At 42.7% G+C, this 19,853-nt stretch overlaps 1 pseudogene; it reads left to right on the forward strand.

Annotated features, from left to right (window-relative positions):
- The first annotated feature begins 577 nt into the window (after positions 1-577).
- On the forward strand, positions 578-16,747 carry LOC128901881 (zinc finger protein 366-like; annotated as a pseudogene).
- Positions 16,748-19,853: the final 3,106 nt, after the last annotated feature.

Consider the following 19,853-nt stretch of genomic DNA (forward strand, 5'->3'; position numbering starts at 1 on the left):
AAAACCTGATGGTACACAGTGTCCTTAGATCACTTGGCCATTGTTTTCTCTCACATCACAGCAGCACATGTTAATAATACAAAGAAGTTTAAATTCTTTTGGTTTGACTTTTCATGTCACAGCCATAATAAATGTGCACATTATTGTTTGTATTGCCACATCCTTTAGATGCACCACCAATTTCTAGAGCCTGTGCATTTACAGCCAAGGACAGGATTTTGCCCACAAATAGCCTGGCTGAATTAAATTAAGCAGAAACATTGCCATACAGATTAATCTGCTAAGTAGTGCATCACGGTGCAGCATATTTATGTTGCAAAGAAGTTGTATGGGTAAAACTTGATTTAAACCACCAATTCTACCACAGGAAGACCAAAACTTCTTTGTTCTCCACTAGACAATTTAATTCTACTTTAAAAGGCATTTGTCTTATATGGGCCTAAGACATCCTTAGTTGCATTTAATTAAAAAAACTACAACCTCCAAACTAATAAACTAGACAATAAAATGTTAACCCCAGGAGAACAGGAAGAAAAAAAGATATTTGGGGTTTTTTTGTTTGTTTTAAGGAATTTGGGCAACACAGAAAAAATTACATATGATGAAGAAGGAAGAAACGAGTTTTAATATGGACAGTACACGAGCCTCTCCCTTTTCCTGCTGCCTGCAGCTGCTGAGCCCTGTTACAAAGCCACACAGAGCGACTCCATTTGGTGAAGAATTCAGACCACATCTCTCACATTTCCACTATGGCCCTTCTCCTCTTGGAGACATGGAAACTTTCCAGGGGTCCTTGGAAGGAGGATCTCAGAACTGCAAGAGCATGCCAACAAAAATGCCCCCTTCTGTCGTTCTTGAGTGTTCCTCATCACCACCAGACAGACTTGAATATCACAGTGATATAGGCTCTTCCAGTCTCCCCTTGGTGTTTCAACAGACAGAACAGCCCAAATACAGTTCCCAGATGATCGATCTCTGCAACTTTGGTTTTCAGTTCTACAGAACTCTGGAGCACTTTGGAGCCAAGCCCATTAAACAAGAACCAGTGAAGCTTAAGATGGCATGGCCCAGTAGCCCAGCATTCATGCAGGCTCCTTACCCTTATTATCCTAAAGTCCATCCTGGCTTAATGTTTCCTTTTATTGTGCCCCCAAACTTTCATTTCAGGAACCCCTTTCAAATGAAAAGGCCTCCAGAGCCACCCTTCAGGAGGGCTGAAGTAAGAGTAAGTGGTGAAAATAAACAGAAAGCGGAAAGAGTAGATGTCAACCTTCAGATAGACGACAGCTACTATGTTGATGTGGGTGGTGAACAGAAACACTGACAATGTCCCATGTGTCCTATACATCCAAGTACAATTTGGTTACCCATATCTTGGGGCACAGTGGCATTAAGCCATATGCTTGCACCTGATGTGGCAAACTTTTCAAGCAGCTGAGCCACTTGCAAACACATATGTTGACACACCAGGGCACTAGGCCACGAGTGCCAGGTGTGCCACAAGGCTTTCACTCAAACCAGTCACCTTAAGAGACACATGATGCAACACAGTGACATCAAGCCTTATAACTGCAGGATCTGCGGCAGAGGTTTTGCATATCCCAGCGAGCTGAAACTACACGAATCTAAGCATGAGAGTGTCCGAGAGAACATTTGTGTGGAGTGTGGTCTGGACTTCCCAACCTTGTCTCAGCTGAAGAGACACTTAACAACCCACCGTGGCCCTATACAGTACAATTGCACCGAATGTGATAAGACCTTCCAGTACCCGAGTCAGCTGCAAAACCACATGATGAAGCACAAAGACATCCGTCCGTATATCTGCACTGAATGTGGCATGGAGTTTGTGCAGCCTCACCATCTCAAACAACACTCCCTAACTCACAAGGTAAGCCATCACAAGTTGCACTGTCACCTTGCATCGGAAGGTAGCACAAGGATTACAGACTACTAAAGATACATATACCTCCTCGTAAAGAAGGTAATCAGTCTATAGAGCCTCATGCTGGCCCTTTGCCAGCGTGAAAATTTTATGCAGAGCAAAAGCCCCAGCAGCACTGGCAATACTAGAAGCTAGATGTATCTGTTAGTCTTAAGAAAGTACATGCAAAAATGTTTTGTTATAAACAGGAGTTAAATTAAAACACCTGTATTACTTCCCAAAATTATATTCACATTTCTGTTTCTGGGTTTTATCTTCAGAATGACTTTCTGTAAAATAATATAATTTTGTAGAGCTGTCTAACCCCCCTGAAACGTATCTATTGCTTCCCTGAACTGGGAAGTAGGTGGATATGCAGTAGGCTGTATGTATGCAGCAAAAGAAACTATATTATTACTCATCAGAATTTGAAGAATCATTATAATGAGACATTTAGGGAAAAAAACAACCTAAGAAAAACTTCCCTTTGTGCATGTTATCCAGAATGCCAGTTAATAAAAGTGGACAAGCAGGACCATAATCCCAGCCAATTTGTATCAAGTGGCAGTCTTGCCACTGCTGTCAGTAATGACAGCACTATCAGTTTAGACTAGGAGCAGGCTTTGTAACACATCCAAAAGGATCACTTTTAAAAATAGCAAAATGTTCAATTCAGCAATGTCTGAAATTAGTTTACCCACCTTTACAACAATATTATGAAGACAAGTCAAAAGCCCCACGTTTTATAAAAATTTGCTTCTAGTCTTGCATATTTTTTCCTTTAACACTTGAATTTTGGCTTTTATATGAAAAACAGAAAGCTACAGCATTTTAGTCTAATAAAAACATTTTCTTTTAAAAAACAACAACCTCTACTTCCACATTTGCTTGTTCTTCCCTACTACACTATTATAATTTCTGCTCTTTCTGGAGATTCCCTGGTCTTTGAATTTACCATGCAAAATTCTACTAATTCAAAACTTGATAGCTTTTTGTCATAGGAAATGCAATGCCCTTGAGCCTTTAGAGAGCTTCTGCTTCTTTGTCCACAGCTGCAGCTGTGAACATAATTAACAGTACTTAGCTGCCCAGATGTAGCCTCACATCAGATAAGCAGACACTTAGAGTTGGTGTCCACAGTTTTAGCTATGCAATTATCTATGAAAACCACTTACTGGTACAAAAGCAGAGATTGTTTCAAGTCATTCGTAAATTGACCAGATGACATACAGTGTGCTAGAAATGCTCTGTAAACACCAGATAAAATGGGATCACTCCATTAGAGTTAGTGCAAGTCCCACTAAGAGTAAATAGTTTTTTCTCTTCCTTGAATGTAACATGTACATCCTTATTTGGTGGCATTGCTTGAATACTTCTTGGTTATTTCAGATTATTTTCTATAGCTTTCTTCAAAAAAGGGACAGATCTTTTTTAGAAACCAATGACGCTCAATTACCATAGGCAGGCACTACTTTATTCACTTAACTGGTTAGCTTTTATTCTTGGTCAATAAGTGTACACATTTGATCAATGTTTTACATAAGCAGCAAAGTAGGACAGAGAAGCTCTGATACTGTGTCTCTCTGATTTGTAAACTTACTGATGAAAGCAACTCATTATTTCATTAAGCTTACATTTTGTTTTCCCTCTCTGCTTCTCAGATTCTTGTAAGAATTTGCCAAGAAAAAATACATAAGTATCTATTACTTTAGCAAATGATGTTAAAAGCAAAATAATTTATTACTTGCTTTGCTATTGCAGAATGAATAATTTATATATTGCTGTACTGAAGATGAAATTATCTAGAAAATATTCCATCTACAGAATTTTCTGATTTTTTTTGTTTTCTTACAGGGTGTGAAAGAGCACAAATGTGGAATTTGTGGACGGGAATTTACTCTGCTGGCTAAGATGAAGCGACACATCCTGATCCACACCAATATCAGAGCCTATCAATGCCATTTGTGATTCAAGAGCTTTGTGCAAAAGCAGACTCTCAAGGCTCACATGATTGTTCGCTCTGACATTAAACCCTTTAAATGCAAGGTAAGTGTATCTCCTTTGGTGGCAGAGGCATAAACCCAATGGATATTTCTGTGATGTTATCACCTGGTGATATGGTAGAATTAGAAAAACAAGACTTGCTAACACATTCTACAGTTGTATTTAAATTAGCATAAAACAGTCTAGTTTCCTTTCTTGATCCAGGTTCTGCTTAGGTAGCACAAAATAATGGAGGTAAATATCTGCAAGGAGGAAAAAAGCACAGTAAACCAGTTTCTCCTATTGCTGAAGGGGTATGAATCAACATCAATGCTCGTGAACAGAGTGGAGCAAAGGGAGAATCAGGAATTTCTCTTTGGCATTAGGAACATCCCTTGCCTCTCTGGCAGAGCCCTTGAAAGACTTTGGCAAGTATTTCTGTCTGGTATTCAGAGGGTTAAGGCAATGACCAGATAGCAGCCTTTTGGCACCAAACTTCTCCTCAGCAGAAGGAAGGATATAGCTATATGAACAGCCTGCTTAACAATGGCTCACATGTCCCCCGGGAACCACCTGCAAATAGATTTCATCCTGCTTTCTCTTGTACTTTTCAAAGCTTCCTGTTTTCTCATGGTCCTTTTGAACAGTTTACAGTCTTTCTCCCTCTCCTTTTCTCTTTGAGGAAAGGAACACCCTTCTTATGAAGAAAAAAAAAAAGAAAAAAGAAGAAGAATGCAGAGGAAAGAGAGCGCAGCAGTAGCCTTCCTACTTCACTGTATGCAATGTTTTTCTTTACCTTTTTCTCACAGCAAAAAAACCCATGAGACTTTCCTATGTGTCTAATCACAGCTAAGCACAGACTATCTGAAGTGAGGATGTAGCAGTTGTCCCTTCTGTTTCCTCATCCAGCTACAGCCTGGAACTGTACTTGATTTTTCTCTGAAGAATGAACTTCTCTGTAGCTTTTAAAGGCCTAAGCCCATGCTTCCTTGTTTATTTCTGTTTTAAACAAAAACACTGAAGAGTTCTGAAGGAGTTGCATCAACTGGTGCAAGTGCTAATTCTGATTTGCAGAGGAGGCTCCTATAAAATTTACAGTTGCTTTTAGTGATTAAGTCAATAATGTTTCAGACCTGTAATAAAGAATGCAATGAAGTTTTCTCCAGCCTAATGAAATGCACTTTGCAGATGTTTTGAACTCCACTTTTTCCCCTCTAAAATCACAGGTTTAGATCAGGAGTCAAAACCAAAGAAAATGTGAGCAAGAAGTACTTTGGGAAGAAACAACACAGACTGACAAATCTAGAAGGGTGATATTTTATGCGGTGGCTTAGGAAGACAAAATCTAGTGTTGAACTAATTCAGCTTTTCTAGCAAACTATACTGAAGTCCATTTCACCAGCCAGTGCATCAAAGTGTGTTCAACAGACTTGTAGCTGAGGTCTTTCTCTTCAGGGCTTGAATTTTATTTTGTCTAAACTAGAGAGTCTAACAAAAGGTCCACAAGTAAACCATGTCGTTCCTGCTATCCCAAGATATCTTGCATGAGCTTTGCATCTCCCTGAGTGCTAAGGTGCTCTGTGGTGATTTCTGCTGGAGCTCCCTCCCATGCAACTGGCTCTGGGTCATCTTTCACACTCTGCTCATCAGTGCTCACACCCTTGTTCCATCACAGAGGAAGAAAATCTTGTACACCTTTCTAGTTTGGTCTGCAGACTCAGGCTGTTGTTTAAGCACTAGCTGTGAACCCCAGCTAGCTCTGAGTTGCTGTCTTTCAGCATGTGAGTCTGAAACCTACACCCTTTGCCCTCTGAATCATGGGCATTTTTTTGTGTGTGTGTATGGTTGGACTCTATGATCTCAAAGGTCCTTTCCAACCATGAAGATTCTATGATCTGAAACTCATCTTGTGCCTTTTGAAAGGGACATCTTACCCAGATACCATGCCACACAGAGCCATGGTTCTGAAAACCAGTTTTCATATCTGCATTTCTTTCATTTTCCTGCCACATCTCTCCACTCTGATACCTTTTCCTCATGTCCCCAGATGAGATTTCAGGACAGGAACATATTGCACCCCCCTAAGATGGTGCATGACTTTGGGAAATGGAAAACCTACCCCCTTTATTCAGAAACACAAAACTTTTATGCTGTAAGGACCCTTTAGGAAATCCCCTCTCTTTTCATTATGAAGAAACAGAAATAAATGTTGCCTTGACAGAAAAAAAAATAAATGCTCCTACCAGACCCATTTTACTACTCAATACCATATAAAGATATAAATTTGCGTGAAGTACTCTAGCCATTCACCTGTTCAAACTGATTTTCCTTGATTACCAGTTTAGCTAGAAAAATAAAGACCTAGCTATCAGAAAGCAAAAGCTGTTGAGAAAACAGGTCAGCCAAGTAGATAACCAGAAGCCTTCTGCTAAGAGGTATTAGAGAGGTATTATTATTGGCATTCTTATAGCCAGAGAAATATTGAGACATCTTGGATCGTTCCAGCAGCTGTCAAGATATTATCAGCTAGTGTTCTTCCTTGTGATTTTTCTGTGCTTATCAGTGCTTCTTCTACTCTTTGTTTCCTCCCAGCCCTATTTTTTGGTGCATTCATTTCACTGAATATAAGTCATCCAGCAGATTAGCTTTCTTTAAATGCAAAAGAGAGACAGTCCTCTTTCCTAAGTGGATGGATGTCAGGTAATGGTAGGACTAGAAGGAATGGATTAAAACTAGAGATGGGTCGATTCAGACTGGACGTTAGGAAGAAGTTCTTCACCGTGAGGGTGGTGAGACACTGGAACAGGTTGCCCAGAGAGGTGGTGGAAGCCCCATCCCTGGAGGTTTTTAAGGCCAGGCTGGATGGGGCTCTGAGCAACCTGCTCTAGTGGGAGGTGTCCCTGCCCAGGGCAGGGGGGTTGGAACTAGATGATCTTTAAGGTCCCTTCCAACCCTAACAATTCTATGATACTATGATTCTATGACCCTTGGAATCTGATATCTTACTTTTAAAAATTAATAACTAATTTTCAGTGGCTTTTTTTTCTTTTTTTTTTTACACTTTGCTGATAAATTTATTTACTAGAATGTTCATTTTAGGAAAATCACAGAGAGCAAACCACAGAACTAATGCAGCTGAAGTAAATATTTTTTTTAAAAGAAAGTGAATATTTACAGACTTTTCCTTTTTGCAACATTGACTCAGCTCTAGTTTTTATTTAAAACCAATACCACTGCAAATTTTTATATTAATGAACTGCTTCCATTTTCCCTCAAGAGATGGTTTAAAAAGCAAATGATAAAGTACTACTTCACTGAGGATCATTCCACTACCTACATTTCATCCAGATATTGCAGGTGATGGCTTTGTGAATTTGAATCAAAAAGTACGTAGCAGACCTTCTGTGCTACCAAAATAAATTGCCACGGAGACCAGCTTCAGGGCAGGTAAGACTGCGCTGGGGAAGGGATCTGTAGCGAAAAAGACCGACGAGAAGCTCTTTTGGGGGATTTTTTTGAAGCCGGGACAAGGCCTCTGCTTGTCCTGGGGGCTGTCAGCTGGGGGGCAGAGCCACCACCACCCCCGGTTTATCCCGCCTCCAGGGGATAAAAGGTGTCAGGGAGGGCAGGGAGGGTCTGGGTCTGGGAGGGCAGGGACTAGTCCCTGCCCACAGTGCACAGAGGGAGCAACCAGAGCTGGTGTGTGTACCGGCCGGGTCCAGTGCCTCTACTGGCATACATGGTAAGGTCAGTTGCTCCTGGGGACTCAGCTATGGTTGCTGCCAGATTGAAGGCTATGTTTAGGAAAGCTGTGGGCACCCAGACCGAGGCCCCATGCAAACATATGGGCGTGCAGGCCTCTGGGTGCAGAGAGTGCCGGAGCCTGGCGCTGGCAATGGAGGGTAGCGGAGACAACACCTGTATAAGATGTGAACAGGTGAATGATCTGCTCAACCTGGTGGCCCAGCTGAAGGATGAAGTGGAGAGGCTGAGGAGCATCAGGGAGTGTGAAAGAGAGATTGACTGGTGGGCCCACTCCCTGAGAGTAGGGGAACAGGTTGAGGCCCCGTGTAAATCGGAGGACCCTCTCCCCTCTTCTCACCAAGCAACAGGAGAGGATCTCAGAGAAGAGGGGGAATGGAAACAGGTCCCTGCTCGAGGAAGCAGGCGAGTCCCCTCCCAACCTCTCCCAGCTTCCCAGTTACCCCTGCAGAACAGGTATGGAGTCCTGCAGGAGGAACTGGCCGATGGAGAGGAGGATGGCACACCAAGACTAGAGAAGACAGAAAGTACATGTCACAGCGGACCCAACTTCACTACTAGCTCCAAAAGGAAAAGGAGAAAGGTCATAGTTGTGGGTGACTCTCTGCTGAGGGGGGCAGAGGGACCAATATGCCACCCTGACCCGCTACACAGGGAAGTCTGTTGCCTCCCTGGGGCACGGGTCAGGGATGTGACGAACAAACTCCCAGACCTAGTAAACCCCACTGATTATTACCCCCTGTTAGTATTTCAGGTGGGTAGTGATGAAATGGGTAGGAGGAGGCCGAAATCAATTAAAAGAGATTTTAGAGCCTTAGGGCAGCAGCTCGAGGGGTCAGGAACACAAGTTGTCTTCTCTTCTATCCCACCAGTGGCAACTGTGAATAAAGAAATTATAGGAAGAGGCAAGAGATCAACTTGTGGCTCCGGGACTGGTGTTACAGGCAGGGCTTTGGGTTTTTTGAACATAGGTGGCTGTATGAGACACCTGGCATGCCATTGTCAGGTGGGACACAGCTGTCCCAGAGGGGGAAAAGAATTTTGGGGCAGGAGTTAGCAGGGCTCATTGACTGGTCTTTAAACTAGATATGAGGGGGGAAGGGGAGATAACTGGGCCTGTCAAGATTAAACCTGAGGAAAGCATGCCACGGTTTGAAGGAGACCACATTAGTGAGGACTCCCACTCTGACATTTCATCAGAGAAAGGTGATAGACGTTTAGAAATTACTGCTAGAGAACATTGGGAAAACCCTTTCCTAGAAGGGGAAAAGGGTACTAGGCTAAGAGTTAACAAAGCTCATGGACAGAGCTTTAAGCCGAAAGTTAAGGGGGAAGGGGATGAAACCAGGCCCGCTGGTAATGAACCTGAGTGTCAAGGGCCAAAGATGGGGGTGAAATCAGTAGCCCAGGTCAAGTGCATCTACGCTAATGCATGTAGCATGGGCAACAAACAGGATGAGCTAGAAGCCATTGTGCGGCAGGACAACTACGACATAGTCGCCATCACGGAAACGTGGTGGGATGATGGTCATGACTGGAATGCTGCAATGAGTGGCTATAAGCTCTTCAGAAGGAATAGGCAAGGAAGGAGGGGGGGGTGTGGCTCTGTACATTAGGGAGCTGTTTGACTCTATAGAGATAGACTCCAGTGATGAAGAAGTTGAGTGTTTATGGGTAAGGCTGAAAGGGAAGGCTAACAGAGGTGATTTTGTGCTGGGAGTCTGCTATAGACCACCCAACCAGGATGAGCAGGTTGATGAGGTATTCTATAAGCGGCTGGCTGCAGTCTCGCAAACGCCAGCCCTTGTTCTAGTTGGGGACTTCAACTTACCAGACATCTGCTGGAAATATAACACAGCAGAGAGCAGGCAGGCTAGGAGGTTCCTCGAGTGTATGGAGGATAACTTCCTGACACAAATGGTAGGTGAGCCTACCAGGGGAGGTGCCTTGCTAGACCTACTGTTCACAAACAAAGAAGGGCTAGTGGGGGACGTGGAGGTCGGAGGCCGTCTTGGGCTTAGTGACCATGAAATGGTTAAGTTTTCCATCCATAGTGAGGTAAGGAAGGGGGTTAACAAAACCTCCATCTTGGACTTCCGGTGGGCAGACTTTAGCCTGTTCAGAACCCTGGTTGGGAGAGTCCCGTGGGAGGTAGTCTTGAGAGACAAAGGAGCCCAGGAAGGCTGGACGCTCTTCAAGAGGGAAATCCTAAAGGCCCAGGAGCAGGCTGTCCCCATGAGGCGCACAATTAAAGGGCGGGGAAAATGGCCGGCCTGGATGAACAAAGAGCTCTTGATGGGACTTAAGGAAAAAAGGAAGGTTTACCACCTTTGGAAGAGGGGACAGGCAACTCAGGAGGAGTACAGAGATCGTGTTAGGTCATACAGAGAAAAAATCAGGAAGGCAAAAGCCCAGCTGGAGCTCAACCTGGCAATTAATATAAGGGACAACAAAAAAAGTTTCTATAAATACATCAACAAAAAGAGAGTGACAGAGAATGTCCATCCCTTACTGGATGCGGGGGGAAACCTTGCAACCAAGGACGAGGAGAAGGCTGAGATACTTAATGCCTTCTTTGCCTCTGTCTTTAATAGTCAGACCAGCTACCCCCAGGGTGTTCAGCTTCTTGGGCTGGAAGATAAGAATGGAGAACAGAACAAACCCCCTGTAATCCAGGAGGAAGTAGTTAATGATTTGCTTATGCACCTGGACACGCATAAGTCTATGGGGCCGGACAGGATTCACCCAAAAGTTCTCAGGGAGCTGGCAGGAGAGCTCACCAAGCCTCTCTCCATTATCTATCAACAATCCTGGTCAACAGGAGAGGTACCAGATGACTGGAGGGTGGCCAATGTGACGCCCATCTACAAGAAGGGTCGGAAGGAGGATCCCGGAAACTACAGGCCTGTCAGCCTGACCTCTGTACCGGGAAAGATCATGGAGAGGGTCATCTTGAGTGAGCTCTCAAGGCAAGTGCAGGGCAGCCAAGGGATCAGGGCCAGCCAGCACGGGTTTAGGAAAGGGAGGTCCTGCTTAACCAACCTGATCTCTTTCTATGACCACGTGACCCGCCTTCTGGATGCGGGGAAGGCTGTGGATGTTGTCTACCTGGACTTTGGTAAGGCCTTTGACACCGTCCCCCACGGCATTCTCCTGGAGAAACTGGAGAATCATGGCATAGACAAGTGTACCCTCCGCTGGGTTAAAAACTGGCTGGATGGCCGTGCCCAGAGAGTTGGGATTAATGGAGCAAAATCTGGTTGGCGGCCGGTCATCAGTAGTGTCCCTCAGGGCTCAGTTTTGGGGCCAGTCTTGTTCAATATCTTTATTGATGATCTAGACAAGGGGATTGAATGCACCCTCAGTAAGTTTGCGGATGACACCAAACTAGGTGGGAGTGTTGATCTGCTTGAGGGTAGGAAGGCTTTACAGAGGGATCTAGACAGGTTGGATCAATGGGCCAAGGCCAATGGGATGAGGTTTAATAAGGCCAAGTGCCGGGTCCTGCATTTTGGTCACAACAACCCCAGGCAACACTACAGGCTTGGGGAAGAGTGGCTGGAAAGCTGCCCGGCAGAAAAGGACCTGGGAGTGTTAGTGGACAGCCGGCTTAACATGAGCCAGCAGTGTGCCCAGGGGGCCAAGAGGGCCAATGGCATTCTGGCTTGTATCAGGAATAGCGTGGCCAGCAGGAGGAGGGAGGTGATGGTGCCTCTGTACTTGGCACTGGTGAGGCCTCACCTCGAGTGCTGTGTTCAGTTCTGGGCCCCTCACTACAGGAAAGACATTGAAGTGCTGGAGCGTGTCCAGAGGAGAGCCACCAAGCTGGTGAGGGGTCTGGAGACCAGGTCATATGAGGAGAGGCTGAGGGAGCTGGGCATGTTTAGCCTGGAGAAGAGGAGGCTGAGGGGAGACCTCATTGCCCTCTACAACTACCTGAAAGGAAACTGTAGAGAGGCAGGGGTTGGCCTCTTCTCACAAGGGAATAACGACAGGACCAGAGGAAATGGTATGACGCTGCGGCAAGGGAGGTTTAGATTAGATATTAGGAAGAATTACTTTACTGAACGAGTGGTCAGGCACTGGAACAGCCTGCCCAGGGAGGTGGTGGAGTCACCACCCCTGGAGGTATTTAAGAAACGTGTAGACATGGCTCTTCAGGGCATGCTCTAGTGCCCAAGATTATTGGTTTGTGGTGGGGTGTTGTGTGTGGGGTTGTGGGTGTGGAGTTTAGTAGGTGGGTGCTTTTTTTTTTTTTGTGTGTGTGGTATGTTGGGTTTTTTTTGTGTGTGTGGTTTTTTTTTTTTTTATGTGGTTGGACTTGATGATCTCAGAGGTCCCTTCCAACCACTAAGATTCTGTGATTCTGTAAATTAAATCAGAAATCAGATTGGACCAAAAATTTGGTGGAATCACAGTAATTGCTTTTTAATCATTTTCTTCCAGATGAATACACTGCTTGATATAAATTTCAGTTACACAGTAATGGTGATTCTGTCTCATATAGTAATAAAGACCATAAAAAAATAATCTGATGGAAAAAGTATTTGTCTAAAACCATTCCAAAAACAGAGCTTAAGTAGAAAGAAAACACAGAAGTTTGCAGAGGATGGAAATAGCCACTTGAATATGAATAAAATTATAAATCATGATAGGGAAAGACCAGAAGACAAGTAAGACTAAAAGCTTGTAATAGTGATACCAAACTCTCATGTCTTGAATCATAGAATCATTTAGGTTGGAAAACAACTTTAAGATCGAGTCCAACCATAAACCAAACACTGCCAAGTACACTACTAAACCATGTCCCTAAGCATCACATCTACACGTCTTTTAAATACCTCCAGGGATAGTGCCTCAACCACTTCCCTGAGCAGCCTGTTCCAATGCTTGACAACCCTTTCGCTGAATAAATTTTTCCTAATATCCAATTTAAACATCCCTGGTGCAACTTGAGGCTGTTTCCTCTCATCCTATCGCTTGTTACTTGGGACAAGAGACCAACCCCCACCTCTCTACAGCCTCCTTTCCGGTAGTTGTAGAGAGCGATAAGGTCTCCCCTCAGCCTCCTTTCCTCCAGGCTAAACATCCCCAGTTCTCTCAGCCGCTTCTCATAATACTTGTTCTCCAGACCCTTCACCAGCTTCGTTGCTCTTTGGACGTGAGAATATATTTGATTTATAAGGGACCAGACTACAAAAGGACCCATCTAGATAAACAACAATAAAAAAACCCCTTATTGTTTCATCAAATCAATGGCTCGAGCTGTCAGGAACATGCTTCAGGGAAAGCTGAGTCATTTTTGCCACCCCATGACTGTTTAAATTCCGGCTTACTCACCAGAGACACTGAAACACAGAAGATGGTAAACAGAAAATAAGAGGATTGGAGAAAAATGGGGGAGCAAGAAGCAAAGAAAAAAAGGATTTTCTTTTTCAAGCTTTAAGCAAAATGTGCAGCCATTTAATTTCCAGTTAAGAAGTAATATTCTACTTGACTGTTTCACATAAATCCTTCATTGGTATCTTTATCTCTACCTGGCGTTTTTCTTGATTAAAGGCTAGATTTATAAACTACAAATGAAATGGTTCACCAGGGCAGAAAGTTATACTTTGAATTTCATTAATGTTAAGAGCCTTTCAGGTTACATACTTAAGGTTCTCCTCTCCTTACAACAACATTACCTGATTTTGAGTAATCCTTGACTGTGTGTCCCTCCTAGTCACCAAATTAAAAAAAAAATAGCAGCAGTGCAGAAGGCCCTAGATAGATCAAACTTAACCACATATTCTTGTCTGTAGGTTTTTTGCCTGTATCTTTGAAAAACAAAGTGCGTCCAGAACCTGCAAGGGTTCAAGTTGAGAAGGGTAGGTTCTATTTCCTTTTTAAATGTTCTCCTTGAAAGTATCCCTAAGAACAAATCATTTCCATTTTTACTGTTTTTGACAGCTTTGTGGAAAGGAATTTAACAGAACGCACAATTTAATGGGACACATGCACTTGCACTCAGACAGTAAGCCTTTCAAGTGCCTCTACTGTCCCAGCAAATTCACCTTGAAGGGGAACCTAACCAGACACATGAAAGTCAAACATAGCGTCACGGAAAGAGGATTTCATTCTCAGGGTAATATTTTTCAGCTATTCTCTGAGAGGTTTGAAGGCGCATATCAGTAAACCCAAATGGGCTTTGTACCATAGATCCGATGCAATTGGAAGAGATTGAATCCCATAAGCCTAGGAAGTTGTTATTAACTATCTGTATTACTCCAGTGCTATAGTTCAGAGATCCCCAAGGTGACCCTTGTCTCAGAGACCTTTCAGACTAGATATCTGATGACACGGAGGTACATACCAAGACGGAGTAGTAGATGGAGACAAAATGAGACAGTACTCGTGAGCACAAAGGAAATAATTTTAGCACACTAAGTTGCTGTTGTCAGGTGTTAGGGAAAATATAGTCAGTAGTTTTAGAGTAGAGGATTTATCAAGCCATACCAAACATTCTTGTACTTAAGCCCAGGACTGCCCATTACTGTGGGGAAAGTGCAATATCCACATCACTGTAGAGCTTCTCCCACCATGTGGGTACCACTGAAACACAAATGGGAGTGAGCTGGTGGAGACTCAGCCTTAGTGAGACTGTGGCACATGTAGTTGGCCAGGGGAATGACTGGAGGACATGGCTGAAATTGCGTTGATCTTCCTGACTGAGGGTGTAGTTCCAATATTTTTTAATAAATTTTACAGTTTGAAGGGGGTTGATTACCAGATGCTGACAGACCACAGCCTAGCAGCCACGAACAAGCAGACATTTTTCCCCAGGCACATCTGGTTAAGAGTTTATAGTTTTTCTCACGTTTGAGGTACATCCCCATGGTTTTAAACATGGGGAATAAATCATAAATACATTCAAAGCTGACAAGCAAAAAATCTAGAAGATTTCACGGGTCTTGTTCACTGCTTATTGGATTCTAGTCTGAAATGGGAATGGAAGCCTGAATAGCTCTACATCCAAGAGCCTTTCTGCTTAAGATATGTTTATTCTGTGATGTATTGACAGTTTACAAAGAAGCATGTGGACAGGAGGAGAAGCTCCTCCCTCATCTCAAAGTATATGGATTTTTGACCACTCAGTATCCTGCAAAGCATTTCCTACCTCCCACATATACTTCCTAAAATAAGCCTCATGTATGCACACGTACCAATGCTATCTAAAGAAGTGAGGGAACTGGGGAGGGACACATGTTTTGAGAGTTTGAGTATCCAAGATGTTTTGTTTGTTAAGACTTTCTGGATAAATAACTCCTTCATGGGTAAGATATCTTGGTGTTCCTCAAATTCAGGCTTTAGGGCAGTCTAGCACATATGGAAAACACATATTCTAATGACATTTGGGATAAAATTCACAAAGATCCTAACAGATAGATAATAATATAAATGTCTCTCTTTTTTCCCCCTGTAAATCTCCTACAGCACCATGCTAGTTACACAATTACTTGTAATTGAAGACAGCCTAAGTGCTTTTCAGTGTAGAGATCCTTCAGCCCTTGAGGCTTATCAGCCATAAGACAATTTGCGAGGGCTGCCACCTGCTTATGAACCACTTTAACAAATACAACCTGTTGCAAAGTAGCAGCTGTATCTAGTGAGGCTGCATAAATCCTGCAGAAACTGGATTCAATTATTGAGGAAAAAAACAACCCTGAACTAAGCAAGTAAAATAGTGGCTCTCATAGATTTTTGCTATTGGGTGAAATCCTCATCCCAGTACTGTCACCTTTCTTTTAATTAAGATGGGCTATGCCTGCAGTGTCCGAATCTTCTTCTGTGCATCCTGATGGTCAGAGCATATTTAAGTCCTGGGTAATGTCTGGGTTTCCAGCAAGAGGAGCAGAAAGGAGACGCTCTGACAAATATTAAGACAAACTAGATCCAGAACTACACTCAGATTTATACTGCACAACTCAAAATCATCATTTGATTATAACGATTTCTTCAAGCTGAAGCACTATCTAGTGCATATAGCTTTTCAGTGGCACTAGATGAGAGAGGAAAAATCAAGGAGAGTGGAGTTCATAGACTGACGAGACTTGATTGTGTTTTCATTTTTAAAGTAGTAACTTTGAACCAGAGGGTCCATAGAACAAATACGTTAACATGTTTTTAATCTCTTCCACTCCTCTGGAAAAAATGTACAAAACCTGGGGCTTTGATTATAGCATGTGATGATTTAGATCAAAGTGTTCATTTAAAAAAAAAATAGGAAGGAGGCAGTGGGTAGGTTCACTGGAAAAAAAAAAGTTTACAAGAGGCCAGGACACTTCACTTCTTTTATTCCTAGCTCTCTCATCAAGTGTCTGGCATGTACAGCACAATGTTTTGTGTGTCCTGACCTGGCTGTGAAGTGGATATGATAGTACCTCTTTTAACAGCATCTCAAAGGAGATGCCATGAAACGTAAACGATAAAGTAGTTGGAGATAGCTGGGTGGAAGACAAAGGTAAAATTTGTATCACATAGTAAAATTTGCTATATATAAATTGTTCCTTTTCTCCCCACTCAAACCACTACAAGGTTTTGGAAGAAGAAGAATTTCTCTGTCCCAGACAAATGTCTTGAGAAGTTTGGAACAGGAAGAACACTTTGATCTTTCCCAGAAAAGCCAAGGGAAAGGAATCTCATTTCATTCGGATAGTGAGAGTGCCAAGGGAAACTCATGCCAGGAAGAAGAGGAAGACAACTGCTATGAGACAGAGCATTACAGCCCTGGCATGTACCGTCATGACAACAACAATCTGTACGTGGCTCAAGATTTGTCTGGCACACCTGAGTGCATGATGAAGGACTGCAATGAGGAGGAAGAAATGCTAAGTGAGGGAGGACTGGAGAAGAGAATAGGAAATTCAGACAAACACGAGAGCCAAGGAGAGAGAGACCTTGCAATCAACAAAGAACACCTCAGCTTTAGATCCTTTGAAAAGGCTAAACCATTCTCTCTCTGATTACTTGTATTTCAAACACAGGAACAAGAGTTTGAAAGAATTACCATAAAGTAAAATGGAACAAAACCAATGCTTATAGGCATTTAAACGGACATTTTAAAACAGCTGGAAAACTGGAACCAGATAGCTTTTGGCATGAATGGTAATTTACCAAAGCCTGGAAGTTTGTAGAAATAAACAAGCCAAATGAATATAAATAATTTAAGGTAAAACACATACATTAAAAGAATAAAGCAGTCCAAGGTCACCAAGAAATGCAATAGATATTGAACGCTAACATTTTTATACTTATCCAATTGATGTAAAAGCAGACAATGGGGTGGGTGCAGAAGTTTATTTTCCTTTATCTGGGGTGGTAGAGACTTATACACAATTTTCTAGTGTTTGATTTATTATCTGACTAAATATATATGAACATTTCTAACCATAGGTCTCAAAAATATGAAAATGCTAAGTATTTCACAGTATAAGCAAGAGTACTGTTAAATATGGTGTGCATGAAAGTGCTGTCACTCTCAGAACTAACACAAGCCAAATGCTTTCATTTACTGAAGTTTTAGTTCAACCACTTACAGTGAGAAATAGGAAACAAAATAAGAAGAAATGCTAATATCTTGTGAGATAGCGATGTGCAACTCTGCGAGGCTTTGAAAGCACTGGAATTTGTTATGGTCACAGAAGCTTTTCCTCTGGCACAAGAAATGTTCATATTTTGCTATGTTTCAGTCAGTATGGGAATACTCGGTACTTCTTCAAGTGAAATAGCATGGACTGCATTGACATTTTTTTCTACTGTCTGCTCAGACCAATACATTTAAGCAGCAGCAGCATGTAGCAAATACAAATCTTGCTGTAATTACACATAAAGCAATAAGAGTAATTTAATTGAGAAAATGATGTAATTGTGCCATTTATCTCTTCAGTTTATCTTGTCTAGCAAGGATGATTTTGAAATTTCCAGGTCCAATCAGATTTTATTTTAGAAGGAATGCCAAAAAAGAGCCCTTACAGGACAAGCAGTACCTCACAGATGAAAGCTGGTTTTTAGATTTCCTCTTACCTGACTCAGAAATTTTCTCTTATTAACACAGAATCATAGAATTGTCTAGGTTGGAAGGGACCTTTAAGATCATCGAGTCCAACCATCAACCTAACACTGACAAAAACCACCACTAAACCATGACCTTAAGCACCACATCTACCTGTCTTTTAAATACCTCCAGGAACGGTGCCTCAACCACTTCCCTGGGCAGCCTATTCCAATGCTTAACAACCCTTTCGGTGAAGAAGCTCTAGGCCTTTCAGAAGAATTCTATTAATGCAGTTTTTAATGAGTCATTCCCAACTTTTAATCCTCTGATTCCCATACAATTATACGCTCATAACAAATATTGTCCTGGTTTGGGGTGGAGCAGAGCCAACTTTCTATTCAGTGAGAGAGGCTCTTGCTTATACTTGTTGCTGTGGCAACCAGGGTCAGCTGACTTGGTTGTTTCCCCTGTGGAGGGGTCACACCTGTGGGGAGGAGTGGTGATATAGGTAAAAAAATTCCTAAAACCCCTCTTTACTGTGATCACAAGAAAACAATAGATTGGATATTTACAGAATGCTGTCAAATGAAAAGAGGGATAGAGGGGATCACAAATATGGTAAGGACCGTAGCTTGATACTGGAGTTGCAGTAACAAGTAATTTATCTCAAAGACTTGCAATACAGAAAACATCCTGATTTATTCAAACAAAAACTATGTGCTATTGTATTGGGTTTGTGTGTGTCGCGGATGGAGTGATGCACTTCACTCGTAAAAGAGAAGCAGCAATACATTTATTGATATAAAACAGCAATTTAACAGAGTTTGATAGTAAATGTGACAGTGGTTTAACAAGATTTGATGGCAAGGTACACTTGGTTATTTACTCCATATAGGGCCAGGTCAGTCAAAACTGTCAGGGAGACCCTCCCGTTGAGTCACGAGGTTCAGAGTGAAGTCTAGGTGCGGCTGGATCCAATCTTATCCCAGACTTGGTCAATGGTTTATGTCTAAAAGATTTTATGTGCACAATCACTTTAAGATATAATCTTAGTGAAGCTTTGAAGTTTAGCATGCTATTAGTCACTTACCGAGGATCTGTCGCAGCAAGGAATCTCTCAACCTTGAGGAGTAACCTTGAGAGGCGTCCCTACCCAAGGGGAAATCCTGGCGTGCAGCTCGCTGCTGTGCAGAAGAGCTTAAAGGGCTCTCAGGGTGTTCAATATTTATAGGGGTAAGATGATTGACTTAAAGTCATATTTGCATATCGACCACAGTACCAGTACTGTGGTTAGATGGGTGTATTGATTAAGTTACCCTCTGGCTATTGTGATGTTATCTGTCTTCCACAAATCCACTTTGAGACAGATGTATCCATCACAACCACATGCACCAATCACGACCACCACAAGTGGTTGTCTTGATTTGTGGTGGAGCAGAGCCCACTTTCTGTTCAGTGAGAGAGGCTCTTGCTCACACTTGTTGCTGTGACAACCAGGGTCAGCTGACTTGGTTGTTTACCCCATGGAGGGGTTGCACCTGTGGGGAGAAGTGGACAGATCAGGTGACCCAAACTGACCAATAGGGTATTCCATCCCATCTGCCATGCTCACTATAAAGGCTGAGGGACCAAAGGGATCATGTTAGATCTTCTCCAATGGTTCTCTTTCTTTGGTGACTGATGTCTGAGGAGGGTGACCCTGTCAGCTCATCTGCCTTTTGATCCTGGTCAGGGTGTTCTAGTTCCCATTTGTCACTGAGTCCGGTCTAGAACTTCCCTAGTTGCCTGCCAGTGACATCTCCCTGGGAGCTTGATATGGTTTTGTGTATATTTGCATATATTGTATCTATTTCATTATTATTTTATTATTAATATTTTCATTTAAGTAGTTTAGTTTTTTTCTAAACTCATAACTCTCTTTATCTCTCTTCTTCCTCTCCTTGGAGTGAGAGGTGGGGGAGAGCATCTGTTGTCTTGTCATTAGACAACCCAGCCCAAACTTGCTTGAGCAGTTACAGGAGATAAAGGTCAGGTTGGGAGCGGGGGGGAGCACACCATCACAGTGTGGCAAGGTTTTGGTGGTGGGGGGGCTGTAGGGGTGGCTTCTGTGAGAAGCTGCTAGAAACTTCTCTTATGTCCAATAGAGCCAATGCC

This window comes from Rissa tridactyla, chromosome W (assembly GCF_028500815.1).
Source record: "Rissa tridactyla isolate bRisTri1 chromosome W, bRisTri1.patW.cur.20221130, whole genome shotgun sequence".
Taxonomy (NCBI): domain Eukaryota; kingdom Metazoa; phylum Chordata; class Aves; order Charadriiformes; family Laridae; genus Rissa; species Rissa tridactyla.